The sequence below is a fragment of the Papio anubis genome, chromosome 13, assembly GCF_008728515.1.
Source record: "Papio anubis isolate 15944 chromosome 13, Panubis1.0, whole genome shotgun sequence".
NCBI classification, from domain to species: domain Eukaryota; kingdom Metazoa; phylum Chordata; class Mammalia; order Primates; family Cercopithecidae; genus Papio; species Papio anubis.
Genome location: NC_044988.1, coordinates 84,363,573 through 84,382,154, shown reverse-complemented (window position 1 = coordinate 84,382,154; position 18,582 = coordinate 84,363,573). Strand labels below are relative to the sequence as shown.

At 39.1% G+C, this 18,582-nt stretch overlaps 1 long non-coding RNA gene across 1 annotated transcript; it reads right to left on the bottom strand.

Annotated features, from left to right (window-relative positions):
* Positions 1-814: 814 nt before the first annotated feature.
* Positions 815-17,641, bottom strand: LOC116270063. Its single transcript, XR_004177976.1, has 3 exons — positions 15,507-17,641; positions 4,393-4,469; positions 815-2,039 (listed from the first exon to the last, which is right to left on the bottom strand). It is a non-coding gene; the product is annotated as an uncharacterized LOC116270063 (long non-coding RNA).
* Positions 17,642-18,582: the final 941 nt, after the last annotated feature.

Here is an 18,582-nt window from a genome sequence, read left to right as displayed (position 1 = left end):
TTTGAATAATGTTTTGGTCAGATATACAATTTTAGGTTTATAATTTCTTTCTTTTAGCACTTTAAAGATGTTTCTCCATTCTTCTGAAATACATAGTTTCTAAGGGGAAATTAAATGTGTATATTTGTTCCTTTATACATATTTTTTCTATTTTTAAGATTTTTCTCTTCATCACTTGTTTTCAGGAATTTAATTAATATGGGTTTTTTGTGTGGCTTTCTTTGTGTTATTTTGGCTTGAGGTTTATTGAGTATCTTGGATCCGTGAATTTACATTTTTTATGAAATTCATAAAATTCCTAGCCATTGTCCTTCAAATATTAATGTTTATATAAGTAGTTAACATTTGATAAATGTATATTTTAAATCAGCAGCAAAAATATGCATATACATGCTATAAATTAAATGGTTTGGAATAATGAGCTATCCCTTTTTTCAAAAAAAAAAATTAGATTTCATCCTCACTCCATTCACAAAAATAAATTGGTTTTATATTAACAACCTCACGTAAACAAATGGAAATATAAAAGTTTTCAGTGAAAATAAAAGGATTAGTTTAGACACTTAGTATAAAATATTCAAGTTATTGATCAAGCAAACCCTGTATTTATACAAAAATTAACTAATGGCCAACTAGGTAAGCACTCCCTGATCATCACCCAAAATCAAATCTACCGTATGTGGTTGTGAAGTTTATGGTAGGCATGCTCAAAATATTTTTATTAGCTGTTCTTGAAAGAAAAATTATGAAAGTTGTGTACTCTTTTTTTTTTTTTTTTTTTGTTTTTTTTGTTTTTGAGACTGTATCACTCTGTCACCCTGGCTGGCGTGCAGCAGTGCAATAATAGCTCACTGCAGCCTCAACCTCTTGGGCTCAAGTGATCCTCCTGCTTCAGCCTCCCAAGTAGCGGGGTCTACAGGCATCCACAACCACGCTAGCTAATTTTTAAATCTTTTGTAGAGACAGGATTTCTCTATGTTGCCCAAGTTGGCCTCAAACTCCTGGCCTTAAACAATCATCCCACCTCTGTCTCCCAATGCTGGCATTACAGAAGTGAGCCACTGTGCCCAGCCCTCTTTTGAAAATGTTCCCATATATTAAGTTCAGCTACAACAATTTGTAAACCAAAAATAGAGGTGTTTTAAACAAAATAGAAACATATCTGTCTCTCGTGCTTATGTTTACATACACAGTTAAAAGCTTGCATAGAGGCTTGACTACTGTCAGATAGCCTAGACACCATGCTTCTCATTGCACTGCTGTTCTCAACATGTAATTCCATTTTATGATCCAAGTTCCAAATATCTTACCCATTTATCCATTTTATCTTAGCCAGAAGGGGAAATCGGAAGGAGAAAATTATGTCCTCTCACTCTAAGATTATTTCCTGGGGAAAAAAAAAAGTCAACATTAATTCTATTTACATCCCATTGGTCAGAATTTAATAGCATGAGCACATCTAGCTGCAAGGAAGTCTGGGAAATGAAGTCTGTTCTGCACGACTGTATCCAGGTGATTCTAGGTGGTACATTATTGAGGAAGAAGCGAAGAACAAATACTAGGGGACAAGCAGCCTTTCTGCATTATTTGTTCTTTCTTTCAACAAAACTCTTTGGGTCCCTACCTACAAGACACTAGTGATGGCCCCTAAGATGTAGGATGAACAAGCATACAGCCCACCCCTACCTGAATCTTACAGTCTAGTGCATAAAATGCATAAAAGTTGAGTAATTAAGAACACATATCTTCTGTGCCATTTCTGCAGCCTATTTTCAACCAGTTCTTTGTGGACATTCTGTTTAATCCCTGTAAATGAGTAACGCTATCATTAAGCCTCTACCTAGAACTTCACGTTACATTAGGCACTCAGTATTATCCTTGAGTCTTAAAACAAAAGAAAACTTCAGAGAACATTTAATTGTTTGTGGTTAAGAAAATTGAGGTCCAGGGACAAAGGGACTTACCCAAGGTCCCTCCTTTAATCTCTTTGTTGTCAACGACGCAGATCTCTGTCTGCAATCACCACAGAGTGTCAGGACCTTAAATTTCAAGAAATAAAAGCTGAGCTTTCCTCAGGATTTCCCAACCGTGTATGAGTAATAGGGAAAAACCCCTGGGAACAGCCGTCAACCCATCTGCTGTTTCAACAATGCAGCTTGCTAAACATTCTATTATAACTTCTCATTATGCAATAGGAACAGAGCCCACCCAGACTGCTGAAATACCTCTTGAGCCAACCTCTGTGTCTAGAAAGAAATCAGTTAGTTGAGCATGCTAGATTTAATTTCCTACTCTAACACTTATTAGCTGTGTGTCCTTGAACACATTGCTTAACTCAGTCGAGTTTCAAATTTCTTATCTCTAGCTTGGGGATTGTGGATGAAAACAGTCAAACTCTGTAAAACTTGAAGAGATTTATTCAGAGCCAAATATGAGTGACCATGGCCTCTGACACAGCCCTCAGGAGGTCCTGAGAATATGTGCCCAAGGTGGGTGGGGTGCAGCTTGGTTTTATACCAAGCATGGTATAAAACCTCAGGGAAGCATGAGACATCAATCAAATACATTTAAGAAATACATTGGTTTGGTTCAGAAAGGCAGAACAAATCAAAGGGCAGGGGATGGGGGGCTTCCAGGCTACAGGTAAATTTAAACATTTTCTGATTGACAATTGGATGAACTTGTCTAAAGACCTGGGATCAATAGAAAGGAAATGTTCAGGTTAAGATAAAAGATTGTGGAGACCAAGGTTCTTTTGAAGTCATATAGTAGCTGCCCTTAGAGACAATAGATGACAAATGCTTTTTATTCAGACCTTTAAAAGGTGCTGGACTCTTACTTAATTGCTTCAGGATTGGGAGAGCCTGGAAGAAAAATATCTAGGTGTGTTAACAGAGATTCTTTACAGATGCACATTTTCCCCTACAAAGGACAGCTTTGCAGGACCATTTCAAAAAATGGCAAACAAAGTAAAATATGTTTACTTCCTTCTTTGTCACATAATGTTATGCCAGAGTCATATTGGAAAGTAAGTCACGATATATAGGATTAAATGAAAAACATCTGATGAGAATTTATGGTTTGTAGGGCATGACTCCACAGACTCCCTAGATAGGAATTTGGGCAAGATAAAAAAAAAACCAGAGCCTAGTCCTTAGGATGATTACCCCTATGCTATAGTACGAAAAGGATCAAGTAAAATATCATAAATAATAAGTTTAGTACAATAGCTTACCTGTAAATGTTATTTTCATTCACTTATATTCATGCATCATTGCTTCCAAGTAAACTACCTTCTCAAAAACTGTTTTGATTTGTTCAACTACTTGTAATCCTTCAATGGCTCCCAATCACTTACAGGAGAAACTCCAAACCCACTGGCATAATTTTCAATTTCTTCTCTATATTTTTACAAAAAAAAAAAAAAAAAAGTGGGCCGGGCGCAGTGGCTCACGCCTGTAATCCCAGCACTTTGGGAGGCTGAGGCAGGTGGATCATGAGGTCAAGAGATCGAAACTATCCTGGCCAACATGGTGAAACCTCATCTCTGCTAAAACCACAAAAATTAACTGGGCATGGTGGTGCACACCTGTAATCCCAGCTACTTGGGAGACTGAGGCAGGAGAATCGCTCGAACCTGGGAGACAGAGGTTGCAGTGAGCCGAGATCGTGCCACTGCACTCCAGCCTGGTGACAGAGGGAGACTCCATCTCAAAAAAAAAAAAGAAAAAAAGAGATTTGGCAAGTCAAAGATGGAGCTAAAACATAAGTCAATTGACACCTGTTCTACTAATCCCTTAAAAATAACTATAGTAAAATGTAGAAAATTCTACAAGAGAGATTAATACAGAACACTGGGGTAAAAAGGGGAGTGTTGTTTGTCATAAGGTTGTTTATATTTTCTTAGCCATTCAGTTTCAGAGACTGAAATACATCCTGAAAGATTTACTGTAGTTATTTCTAGGTGCAGAGTTGTAAGTGATTTTTAATAATTTTGTTGTCATTTTGAGTATTTTCCAATTTTTCTCTTCCTTTCTTTCTTTCTTTTTTTTAATTTTTCTAGAGACAGGGTCTTGCTATGTTGCCCAGACTGGTCTCAAACTCCTGGCCTCAAGCAGTCCTCCCACCTTGGCCTCCCAAAGTGCTGCGGTTACAGGCATGAGCCATCATATTTAGCCCCAATTTTTCAACAGTAAAACACTTATTTTTCGTCTAATAAAATAAAATATAATAATAGTAATAACATGTGCTTATAACTGAAGATTATCCCCAGCAGAAGAAATAATTAAGGGTGGGGTTTGTGAATGAAGTCAGATACTAGGAGATTTAATGACAAGATGACCCCAGTTGTCCATGGGGCCATAAGTGAGCATATATGACACACAGACTCACCACCAGGTTATGCCGTCTCCAGTCTCAAGGTCATTTTTCTTTTTCTGAAATTCGGTGGCTACCTCTTGAGGCAGGACCTGCAATTGAAAGGCAGTCTTCAGCTCTGATATAAGCAGTCATGCTCCAGCCAAATATGTCTCATTTAAACTGCAGTAGACCAATAATTGTTTGTTTTGTTTTATTTTTGTTTACTTGTTTTCTTAAGAGCTTTATGGAAACATAACCCACACACCATACAATTCACCCATTTATTCTTACATTTCATATAAATGGATTCATACAATATGTGGTCCTTTGTGACTGGCTTCTTTCACTTAGCATAGTATAATGTTTTTAACATTTGTTAAACATTAACATTAACATAATGTTTGGCCATTATAGAAAATGCTGCTAGGGACATTTATGTACAATTGTTTTTGTTGGATATATGTTTTCATTTCATTAAGAATGCACCTAGTTATGTATCTCCCCTCTTTTTCCTTTCCAATGGGAAGAGTTACTTTGGTTTTGTGGTCTCTGTATATTAGGTGTGTGAGGAGGGGAGCACAGAAAACCCTTCCTTTTAGTTTACAAATTACCAGAGTGAGAGAAGGCACATCCAGATCTAGTAAAGAGGCCACCTAGCATCCCCTAGTTTACTCTGGACTTTTAGCTGATTCCACAGACTGTATGAACTATTGTGTTTTCTCTCTGTCTTGGGGTGGCATGATTGTCTTTTGCATGTAAGAAGGTCAGTGAACTAAATATTTGCTGACCAGAATAGCAGATTTTGGTCACCATTAATGTTTTCCACTAACGATTTCCAATTCTCCTAGCAGAAATATTGCACTTCCTCATCTTCTTGAAACTGAGTGTGACTATGTGACTTACTTTGACTAGAAATGTGAGTGAAAGTGACCCTTTTCACTTCTGAGACAGTATACTATTTGTACTTCTTTTTTCTTCTGCTGCTACATACATAAGACTTCCATGAGGAAAACTTTAAAATAATAATAGATACAGAAGAACTGAAAAATGGAAATATTCTAAAGCCTTATATAGAGGAACAAAGGTCCATGAATATTTAAGTCAACTTAAAAAAAGAGGAGTAAAGAAAGGGGATTCCCCTACTAGATATGCCATGCTATCAAGCCATAGTAATTAAAAGAAAATAGAATTGGCGTCAGAACAGATAGACAAATCGAACAGAATAGAGTTTAGAAATAGACTCCAATTTAGAGTCTATAGATTAAGTCTTCAAATGTACATGAAGTCTATTTAGAGTCTATATCTAAATACAGACTAGACTCTAAATAGACTTCGTGTACATTTGAAGACTTAATCTATAACAAAGGTGACACCATAAATCAAAGGGAATGACTAGTTTCTAGCAGATGATGTTGGGAAATAGCTCACTGTGCTGACCCTGGGCCTGTTTGACCCCAAATACGGTTCTTGCCCTCCTCTGCTTTATATCACAGGCTGCGGGCTACATTCCCAGTCTCTCCTGTCACCTGCCCTTCATCCAGTGAGGCCAATGGAGAGGCAATGGAACAGATTGCAAAGAAAGAGGAAGAAATAATCCAGGCTATTCTCTCCTACTCTTCATGCATTTGAGGACATTTACGGCAGCAGCGGCATCTCTTTTTTCATTCCCATTCCCTCCAAAAACTCCTGCATGGATTCCAATTCCACCAAGTAGTCCCGAGTTCCAATAACATTGCCACCTCCTGTTCTTTATTATTAAGCCTAAGAGTGATAGCGGCTTCTTGCTGCTGCTAAGGTCTGGGTTGCCTCAGCATCTCCTGGTTAACTCACCAGATCTACCATCATTCATGTAATGAAGTACCTGCATTAAATTTCTTTTGTTTTAAACACTAAAAATGGCACGCATTTTTCTGGATAGATCTGACTGATATACTTACTATGTGGAGACAAATACATGTGAATCCCCACCTAACATCACATGCAAAAGGTGGACTCTAAAAGAATTCAAAATCTAAATATGAAGGCTAAAACTATAGTTGGTAGGAGAAAATATGGAAAAATGTCTTTGTAACCTAGGGATGGAAAAGCTAAAATTCCAAAAGCACAAACCATAAAAAAATTGACAAACTTGATTATATTGTAACAAGGATTTTTGCTTAATGAAGAAGATAATTAAAGTTGAAGAAGACAAAGTTAACAAATAGATGAGTGATTGAAAAAATACATCTTTAAGGTCTAAAGTCAACAAGAGCTTAATATCTAAAATATATGAGAAACTCTTGCAAATCAGGAAGAAACAGATAGCTGCCCCAATATTAATAGAAATATGGTATAACAGGATATAAACAGTGAATTTACAGATGAGAAAGCCTCAAAAGCTAACAAGTTTATGAAGAGGTGTTCAAAATCATTAGCAATTAGAGAAGTGCAAATGATATTTTGGACCCAGAGAAAATGACATTTGCACTAGCCAAAAATCTAAAACTGTGTGAAAAAACTAGATTAGCAGCAATGTGGAATATCGTGGCCACCATTTCCATGATGGACTACCCGGAAGGCAGCCATCCTAGAGGACAAACCGTCAATATTTAGTCTCATTCCATATGCACATAGCAGCAGTCTTTCTCCAGGGTACATAACACAAGCAATTCTCACGTAGGTTTATCAGAGGACATTCCTGGGGATGTCAATTGCTGTATTTCTTTTTTTGGAGTGAGTGGTGGAGGAGTCAGGGGAGGGATGGAAAATAACTTTGATAACCATGCCTAGAAGAATGAGTAGGTAAAAATCAGTAAAGCTGCATCATAAAATACCATAAAATACCAGGCATGAGTTCAAAGAAATGGCTTAGATTACTTTCATAGCAACATACATGGACCTTTAAAAAAAATTTCCCTTGGCCGGGCATGGTGGCTCATGCCTGTAATCCCAGCACTTTGGGAGGTCAAGGCAAGCGGATCACCTGAGGTCAGGAGTGACCAGCCTGGCCAACATGATGAAACCCTATCTCTTTGTATTTAACCAAAAATCCAAAAAAAAATTAGCTGAAAAATTAGCTGGGCCTGGTGACAGGCACCTGTAATCCCAGCTACTGGGGAGGCCGAGGTGGGAGAATCACTTGAATCCGGGAGGCGGATGTTGCAGTGAACACATCATTGCACTCCAGCCTGGGCAAAAAAAAAAAAAAAAAAAAAAAGCCGTTGATGAAAAAAAATTAAAAATGAGACATAACACATGCAAAGAAAGAGAGTGACATAAGCAAAGCAGCATCTTTCAGGCCTCCCTCCCTCCCTCCCATGCTCCCTACACATCTATACTTTCCACGCCAACAATACTGAACTGTTTGTGGTTCCGCAAACTCAGCATGTTTTTTCTCTACCATCTGCGTCTGTATGTGCTGTACCTTCCTCCAGCCTTCCCATCTAGTTCAATGAGGGATGGGCACACTGAATCTTTCTTACTGGGGAATCATCTGAGCTCACAGCTTATTGGGAACAGAGTAGTTGCTCAGTAAATATTGCTGACTTTAAACTCGGTTTGGACATACTCTGCAGGCCTCTCTTGCACCACAAACCCCTTCCATTCTCCCTCAATCTTTTTGTGAAAATAGCTACAGATTGTTAGAAGATTATACCTTCTAAAATCTCAGCATTATGCTACTAATCTGGAAGGCACACACTTGGAGGTCAACATTCTGGGAGCTCAAGAAGGGGAAGAAGACTAAAATGTAAAGTTTCCATATGTTGACTTTCATTTAATCGCCCAACCATTTTCTATAAAGTACCCCTTCTTCCAACTCTGCCTGGTGTCCACCAGTCCAGAGCTCTTTTGATTCACTGCCTTCTAAGGGTAAACCTCCAGCTACCTGCCAGGGCAAAGGAGAAGACATCACCTGATGTAGTGGGTAGGGTGGACCTAGAAGTTCTCTTGCTTTTTATACAGATTCTCAATCACTCCTCTTTTTAGGCCCTATTTTACTTCATTCAGAAGTTCCAGAATCCAGAACCTGTCTGGGGTTCTGGCGTGCAAATCCCCTTGCTCTCCAGCTTCTGCTGCTTACAGCTCAGAATTCTTAGGTCTACGGAAGCCAATTGGAACAGTTGCCTATCTGCTTTCTTATTTTCAATATTCTTATCATCCCTTCTACCCTTCTTTTTGTCCTTGAGGGTTTATGCTTCACATTATGCCAAAACTTTAGTTGCTTGCATTGTGTTGTTATTTAAGAGGGAGCAAGGATAAATTAATTTGTTCAATATATCATCTTTAAAAAAAAAAACAAAAAAAAACAAAAAAAAAACCTGCCTATTTTCAGACATTTTAAAATTGTTAAAAATGTCTTCCTTTGAGGGAGGCAAAATTGGTAGGTTGAAAAGATCTACTTCCTATTCTTGTTTTGACACACAGACTTCTGATATTGTAGAACACCTTGCTGTCCCTCTCACACTTTGATTCCTTTCTTCTCCAGGTTGTAGACAAGCTCCCCTCCAGTACTTATTAAAATTATTGTGTTTGTGACCAGTGGAAAGTATACCTGGAAAACATGTGAAAAGTGGGGTTGGGATGAGGATGGGAGGAGGTGGATGCACTGGAAGAATACAGAGATCTCAGTTACCTTCTCCTAGGTCAGTGTTTCTCAATTCGCACTCCCTAGATAAGCAGCATCAGCATTACCTGGGAACTTATTGAAATGAAACTTCTCAAGCTCCACCCTAGACCTGCTGGGTCAGACACACTGGTAATGGGATCTAGAACTCTGTTTTAACAAGGAGACTCTGATGCACACTCCTGTTTGAGAACAACTGCCTTAGAATCAACTGTGGCCATGGGCACAAGGAGATAATGAGGAAATCTGGCCACTGCGTTACAGGGGCCATTACCTGAGAAGAAACAACTATAAACTGGAAAGCCAATAAGTTGATATGAATTACACTTCTATCCCGTAGTAATTAATGGTATTCCTATGGAAGAAACAGCTAACTTCAGGGTGGTCTTTGTTAAAAAATGATTACTCTCCATTTATATTTTAGTCTTAGGGTTTTACTTGCTTTCTCTACATCCTGTATATGAGTGTCTGTGCTAAGAGAGTGAAACCAGATCTAGAATATCCTCACAATGTGGTACCCTTGGTGCTACTCATACTTACAGGCTTGACAACAGCTTTGTGCTACAGGTGTTGCTGATGGCCTTCCAAAGAGGTTTGGAAGTTAATACTTTAGAGTTGACCTCAGGAGTTAATGCTTTCGGGTTTTTTTACCAAGAGGTAATCTACAACAAAGATAGTCAATCTCCCACCCTTGGTTTGATTTCATTCCAACCTTAGGAAATACAGAGGGGAATGCACCCCAAAGAAAAGTTTCGACATTGTTACTTAAGCTACTGTGATTCAGAAAAGTTTTTGAAAAGTTTCAACAGAAGGGTTGAAAAGTCAGGAATAGTACATAACCCATTTTTTTCCACAGAGACACATTCTCTTAACCTCATCCAACTTTCCCAGAGTGCCTCTAAGACTCTAATAAACTAAAGATGCAATATCTTGAAATGAAAATCGTGGTTTCAATTTTAGGGTCTACCATGTGCCCAGCAATGTACAAAGCTTTTATGTGTATTATCACAATTCGCCTAACGTTTATGTTTCTGTGTTTTATCCTCCTTTTAAATATGAAGTGAGGACTCAGGTTAAACAGCTTGACCAAGGCCACACAACTAGCAAATCAGGATTAAACCCATATCTATCTGCCTGTAACTTCCATGATCTTAACCACCCACCACACTGTCTTAGCATAGAATTGTTTCCTCTATGAAGCCCTTCCGCCACCCCAAATCCAAGTCAGTTACTTATTATTCTCTTCTGATATTTGTTTACTTGTCTTTCTCTCTTGCAAGACTTTGAGCTCTGGGAAAGCAAGGTTGGCTTGATTTCTTGCCTTGCTAGCACCTAGGAAAGGGCCAAACACAAAGGATATATTGAGTGGTTGTTTATTAAATCAAACAATAAATGAAAGGGTGGGCAGATAAATGAATGGATGAATAGATGGGTTTCAAGGAGAAGTTACAGCAGCAAATACATAACTCTAGTACCCATAGATCAAGTGTTAATTAGAGGAAAATCAAAAATATTCATCTGCAAACAATGGCACCTACATCCACTGTATCTTACCTTTGCCGTGTCTTTCATATCTCTGCTAATTTTGTGTGTTTGCTACCTCCCCTTTTTTCCTTCCCTTCCTTTTCTCTCTCTCCCTTCCCTTTAAATACCTATAATATAGAACTGAAATCACACGTATAATATTTTCGTTTGTTGTAATTTATGATTCAGATATAAATAATGTTTCCTCATTCTTAATTTCAAAATCCAGTTCATGGAACATTTTTGTAATGTCTAAAAATAAGATCCAAAACACAAACACCCACAAGTGTCCCTCTTGATTTAACAACATACAGTAAATTGATTTTTTTTTCTTTTTTCTTTGGTGAGTCAGTGACCGCCAATAGGAAAAAAAAATTATCCAATCTTGTTCAATGATAGGAAGTAAGAAGATTTCAGCACCTACTAAGTGCCAGTGGTGTGTGTGTGTGTGTGTGTGTATGTGTGTGTGCGCGTCCTCCATCTTCTTATTTGCATTTATAGGGAGACAATTAAGGCTCAGAGGTTATGTAACTGTCCCACTGTTATCCAGGAAGGAAGAAGAGAAGGTGGGATTCAAACTCAGGACCCATGATTAGTTCTCTCGCATGAAATTAAAGACATCATATGGTAGAAGAAGCAAAGAGAAAATGTGTCTAGTTGAAAACAAAACCCTAGGATCAAGGAACGCTTTTTCAAGGAGAGCACCAAGGCTACCAGAACACGGTTTTGTAATCATGGGTGTAGAGCTTGCATGCTAAAATTTCCTATGATTCAGCTCTGCCGTACTACTCGGCTCTTTACGAAATTAAACCACATTTTAGAAAAGGAAACAATATCAGACTGATAATAATTTCTGTTTAAAATCAGATAATTTAAAACAAAGATGAAAACCAGTGGAATGACATAGATTTTTATCTCACCTGCTAGTCACAGAAATGTTGAGTGTGAAAAACTTTGAATTCCAAATTCCAAAAATAAAACTTTCTTTGCTGGCTCTGGAGGTTTCTCATATTGTTTCACAACCTACATGCCCACGCCCCTACTCTCATGGTGTCTGCTTCCTCTTCCTCCCCCAGCCCATGCCATGAACCCGAAGGCATGTGACAGGGAGGGGGTCTAGGGGAGAGAAGAGCCCAGGAGCCCTTCCCTGCAAGGGCACTTCTGAAAATCCCCAAACACCACTTCACCAAAATTCTCTCAGGCTGCTCTGGGCTGAGCAACAGTGGAGGAAACCAGGCAGGATGTCAGCCTTGCTTATGTTCTCAGAATTGCTACTTGGCCACAGTTTTCTCTGGCTTGAACCATAGCAGTAGGCAGAATGGAAAGTGTATGAAAAGAAAGTGCAACTGATGGTCTTGGAGAAGTCCTCAGAATGAAAGCAGGAGGCGCCTGTGGGAGACTTCAGCCCTCGCTAAAGCCAAATGGGCCTAGCCAAGCTGCCTGGCCCAAGGTACCAGGTCCTACCCTCCTGTCCAGATTTTGGAGGATTCTTGGAGCATCAGTATTCTCCCCTCATACCTCATTAGCTTTCGATTGCATTTTGCACCTTCATTCTTAAGAAGTCACTTGCCTTGTTAAATGTGAGTATTCCCCAAGGCCAATACTAAGTCTCTGTTCTTCTGGCTGCATCTCAACAAAGCTGTAGAATCAGAACACTATTGTGGTTGAACATGAGGCATGAGTTTAGCCAGATCTGACTTCCAGTGTGGGGCCTGCCAATTATCAGCTTTATGACCTTGAGCAAGTAATCATCTTTCTTCACGTCATTCTCTTCTTGAACTTCTCTGTGAGAACAACTCTCTAACCTGTTTTCATTTCCTACCTCTAATATAGCCAACTGCTTGCTAAACATTTCCACTTGGATGTTGCTTTATTGCCTCAAATATGACAAACGAAAACCATTATCTACTCTTCCCCATCCCACCAAAATCTTTCGTATTCTTTCTGCTAAGACAACCATCAGGTTTTGTTCTATTTTGTTTTTGAGACTGGGTTCACTCTGCTGTCCAGGCTGGAGTGCAGTGGTGTGATCACTGCTCACTGTAGCCTCCACCTCCCCAGGCTCAAGTGACTCTGCCACCTCAGCCTCCCAAGTAGTTGGGACTAGAGGCATATGTCACCATGTCCTTAACTGGTATTTTTGTAGAGATAGGATTTCACCATGTTGCCCAGGGTGGTCTCTAACTCCTGGGCTCAAACAATCTGCCCACTTTGGCCTCCCTAAGAGCTGGGAATACAGGTGTCAGCCACCATGCCCGGATGGAAGTGTTTTGGGGAACCACCTTCAACCTCCTATATTAAATCAGAACCAAAGTCCTATTGATTTTTCCTCTCTAAACTCTCTGCAATCCCACTCTTCCTTTCTCAAAAACTCTTGTCATTTCATAGCATCTTATTCCCTACATGTATACCCTTTTCAAACTAGCCTTCATACCACAACCAGAGAAATTCTTTCTGAAATCCCTTTGCTCAAAATACCCTACCATCATCACCTCTCCCACCATTGAAAAATTACTAACAAGCTCCCAACCAGGAAAAAATTCACTCTCCTTGCCCTGAGTACTCAAGGCTCTTCATAAACCAGGATCAGTATCTCCCACCATCATCTCCTTGGACTCCCACCTGAGGCCTCTTCCTCAAACCATTTCACTCAATGTGTAGTCACTCATTTATCAAATATATGTGGAATACTCACTTTGAGCCAGGTGTGACGGATACAGTGGGTGAATAAACAGACACAACCTTTTCCTAGCAGGAAAGCAGAGAAGTTTTAGACCACTAAACACATACATAGGCTGGGTGTGGTGACTCATGCCTGTAATCCCAGCATTCTGGGAGGCTCAGGCAGGCCAGATTACTTGAGGTCAGGAGTTTGAGACCAGCCTGGCCAACATGGCAAAGTCCCATTTCTACTAAAAATACAAAAATTATTCAGGTGTGGTAGTGGGCGCCTGTAATCTCAGCTACTTGGGAGGCTGAGGCATGAGAACTCCTTGAACCTGGGAAGTGGAGGTTGCAGTGAGCCACGATTGCACTACTGCACTCCAGCCAGGGTGACAGAGTGAGACTTTATTTCAAAAAAAAAGAAAAAACACATACATATAAACAAATTGTGAGGTTAAACACAACAGATAGGTCATAAGCATTTATATATTTTTTCTTCTCCCTATAAAATGAACCAAAAAAATATTTTAAGGTATAAATGAACAACAAATTTTAATCAAATTCTGAAAGATGGGGAAGAGATACATGAGTAATAATCAACTTTATTGAAAAGTTGAGAAAACTTCAACTTAACGAACCTGGAGAGGAGAAAGTTGAACATAATCATTCTCATGCACCCTACACACACCTGCAAGGTGTGGCTCTTGGAGACCTGATGCCCACAGAAGCAAGGAGCAAGATATATGGCTGCACATCTGAATGCAGGAAGAGTTAAACCCGTAGATTCCTTCCCTTGGCCCCACAGAGCCTGATGGCCACCCGACAGAAGATAGGAGAGCTAGCATCTGAAGAAATTGTTTGAAGAAATTCCAGACTCATGTACATCAGACCCAGACTGAGACACAAGTGAGACATGAGACTGAAAATGATCACACCAGGGTACATCATCATGCATTTCAGAACTCCAGGGATAAAGACATGTTCCTAAAACCTCTCAGACAAAAGGTTGGGGGCAAGCAGAGAAGAAGATCAAGATCATATACAAACAGGAATCAGAATGGTAATCAGTCATCTACCAGAAATGCTAGAAGTCAGAAAATAACTGAAGAAAGCCTTCAAAATTCTGACAAAATATTTTATCTGGAATACATTACTTAGCTGAGCTATCAAAAGACATAAGAGGAACATATAGACATTTCCAGACATAGAAAGACTCGGAAAATTTACCTCCCATTTACACCCTCTTTTTTAGGAAGTTACTTGAGAATATCCTCCAGCTAAACCAAGGAATGAAACAAGAAAGAGGAAGTGCGGAGGCCCAAGAAACAAGGGGTCTAAAACAGGAAAACAGTGGGAGGAAGTTCCAGGATGCCAGCGGGGCAGGACACAAAGAGAACCACCAGTACAGACAGAGCAACGCAGGCAAGGTCTCCAGGACAGGGCTTCGGAAAAGTAAAGTATTACAAAAAATAATATCTGGTCTATTTTATCACTTTGATTAGGGGTTGGCAAACTGCAGTCCATGGACCAAATCCTGCCTATCATCTGTTTTTGTAAATAAAGGCTTTTTGGAACATGGCCAGCCGCCCCCATTCATTTACATACTGTCTGCAGCTTTGTTACATATTGCCCATGACTTTAACAGCTGAGTTAAGTAGTTACAACAGAGGCTGTCTGGACCAAAAAGTCTAAAAATATTTACTATATGATCTTTTATAGAAAGAGTTTGCCAGTGCCTGATTTAAAAGAACAAACTAGTGATCTGATGGAATGGGTGAAAAAAAGATAAGAAAAAATATAGAACAAACAACGCCAACTGGCGGTAAACAGACAATCATTAACTCAGGAAGTATAAAGTTAGACAAGAAAAAATATGTTCCTAGTATACTACTTGGACTCTGCAAAGAATTTTTGTATGATCATAAAAACATAAACACTGATTTGGATTAATCTAAAAATTGTGAAATGAATATTAAAGCAAGAGGAGAAATGAAGAGATGTATAGAAGATCTAAATTTTCCTTTTAGAGCAGAAAACCAATAGAAGTTTAATATTAATAAATCAATATATAACAATACAAGCATATTTGCTAGAAATACTGAGGCATGTATTAGAAGAGATAGCTAAGACAGTTCCAAGTGATTTCTCTGGAGAGCAGGACCAAGTAGGGTAGAGATTCGCAGGCAGAGCACTGCTGTTTTCATTATAAACCTTCAGCATGTTTTTTCAACTTGATAAAGTGGCAATTCATTTCCAAAAATGATCTCAAAAATTATAAAATATGACAGGTATTAAGAAGTCCCAAAACAAGGTACCATGAGAGAGAATAATGGAGGTAGATAAACTACAAGCTTACTTTAGTCTGCAGGGAAGATGGTTCTAAGAAGATGACATTTAAACTGAGAACTTGAAAGCTAGCCAGTCAGTCAGTTTAGAGGAATGGGCCTCCAGGTAGAAGGAACAGCATGTGCAAAGGCTTGAGTGTGAGAGCAAGCTCCACAGGGACTTAAATGATCTGAAGTGGTTTCAGTCAGCTGAAGGGGAGAGTGTGCCTGCAGAAGCCCTCAGGAGCAAACTTGCAAAGACAGCAGGAAAGAGACCAGGAAGCATTTGTACCCTATCCAAAAAGCAATGCTGAGTCACTGGATGATGCCATAAACACAAGAATGTGTCGCAAGACTGAGACCAACATTTGGAGTATGTTTCTTCCTTTTAAGATTTTTGCGTATAAACAGATTCCAATCCATAACCTAACAAAAGAAGTTACCGTACTGTCAGAAAGTGGAGCCAGACTGTATGTGTTTCCTTTAGGATGACAAGTCAAGCTTAGACATAAGTCAGCAAGGGGACCTCCCCAATGTCCTTGCTGGATTTAGAAGTGGCCATGTGCTATTCAGGGATTGCCTGCTTTCATCAACTATGTGACAGCTTCTTCTTCTCAAGTAAACTCCTACTTTGCTCCTTATACATACCCATTACTTTCCCTTAATCCCTCCTGGAATTTTGGATGCAACATTTTCTACAATCTCTCTTTGGGCTCCTATGGGCCTCTCTTTGAGTAAATCCAAAGTCTTGATCTTGGCCGTCACTGCATTGGCTTCCTAAATGCCCTCTTTATCTGCTCCTAATTCTGTTTCAGATGTCTCAATACAGATGAGTCTCTCAAGGAAGGACCCAAGAGATACTCTCTCCCTACCTCCATGAAAAAAATGGACCCCAGGGAGAGCACCAGGCTGATAGCAAAATCAGGATCACAATGCAGGTTGCATTGCTTTGCTTGTGAGGAGACCCACTTCAAGACTGCAGGAAAGAAGCTATCACATACCCTTGGCCAGAAGCCTGGCATAGTGAAATTCCAAGAAATGGAGTTCCTTTTTTATTTTGTTCTATTAATATATGATTTTCCTCTATTAAAGAAATAGCAATTAATATTTGAGAAATGTGTTCCAATTACATTTTGCAATCCATGCCCTTGGGTTAAAGTGTACCCGGATGTAATTATTCTTGTGAAATAGCTCTTAACTCTCTGCATATTAACTCTTGCTTCCTTTAAAAGCAGCAGGATGCCTTCACATCATTGCTGTTGGCATTTTCTTATCAGAATTACTAAGGATTAATTACAAATTATTTTTATTGCACTGGGAGTAGGCAACACGGAATCAATGTGTCCTAAATGTTAATGTAGTCAGTAGTTTTCAGTCATTTTGGTTTAAAACTCCTTAGCCTTTCAAAAATTGAGGACTCCAAAAAAACTTGTGTGCATGTGGCTTTACCTATGAATATTATTAGAAATAAAAACTGAGAAACTTTAAAAATCTGTACCTATTAATTTATTTTAAAACAACAGCAATAATCCTATTACAGTGGGATTAATGGATTATTGTTATTTTAAAATAAATTAATAGGTAAAGACTTACAGAAATAGTTTAACATATTTTTATGAAAAAATAACATTTAAAAAATGCTCTTAGCATTTTTTAGAGTTTTGTAAATCTCTTCTATCTCTGGCTTAATATGAGACAGCAGGATTCTCACACCTGCTTCTTCCTTGAGTCTGTTGCAGATATCATACATCATGCAACCTCAGAAAAGCTCCACTTACACACATGAGAGAATGAGTCTGAAAACAAACCGTAACATGCTGGTATTACTGTGAAAATAGTTCTGACCTTGTGAGCTCAATAAAAGTATTTCAAGGATACTTAGGGAATCTCTGGACCACATTTTGAGAACCACTGGCTAAGTGAAAATAATAAAGCAAAACTCATTTATGTATCCAAACATTATATTTCCATATGAGTGTTTTCATTTAATCCTCCCAATGAACCAAGGAGGAGATGTTATATCCCATTACATATGAGAAAGTGTGCACTAATAAGTTAGCGAAGCAGCTCTTAAACATTTGAATGCATAAGCCAGGATTTGGGTGTGGAACTTTTCATGTGACAGCCAGTGGCCAAGGTGATGTCACTCAAAGATGAGAGACTTACCTTAGTATTTCACTCTGTCCTTAAGTATTCATTTGTAGGTAATTCCTTTGGATCTATCATCCAACAACTTATCTCAATTCTATTTCATCTTCCTATAGTGTAAATGCCTATTCCATGATGCAGGATGTCTTATTTTGGTGTTTCCTATTCCTTATTTGTACCACTTTTAGGGGAGGTGATGTCCTAAACGTGCCATCTGCTAAGCAAAATAATAATCATAGCAATAATCCACTGAGCAAATACCAATTTGCACTTTGCTGAGTGTTGGAGTTGAGGAGGAAGAGGGGGACTGTGGAAGAAGCAACGAGTGTGGTATAGACTGGGGTTGTATAATAAAATGGAATTAGCTTCCAGTTCATTTCTTCTACTTACTAACTATATGACTTGGGCAAGTCAAGGGACTCCATGAACCTCAGTATCCTTAGCAGTAAAACAAAGATAACAATGCCATTCTCCCAGGGCTGTTGGGAAGTTCCTATAAAATAATGCATGGAAGGTGCCTACCACTGTGCCTGATACATAGTGAGAGCTCTATGGACAGGTGCTGTGATAATGCAGATTGTAGTGATGATGATGAAACAACACCCCTGACATTAGCACAGTCAGGTTGATTCAAGGACTCACAGAGAGCCCAGAATCATAGCCAGAAACTACAGCCTCTCCTTTCCTTCTCTGTATTCCAACCACAAGAGCCACCTTTCAGACCCTCAATCATGCCAGACTCCTTCCAGCCTCAGCGTTTTTCTAAATGCTATTCCATCTGACTGAAAGCACCTGAAACCCTCCATACTCATAGTCACCCAGCTGTTTGCCCTTCAGAGCTCGTAAAAAATCACCTCCTCTGAGATGCCTTCCTGGACTACCCAGATCAGTCACATCCCTGTCTCCCTCAATCGTCTTACAGAAAACCCAGTGTTTCTTCACAATATTGTCAGTTAATGA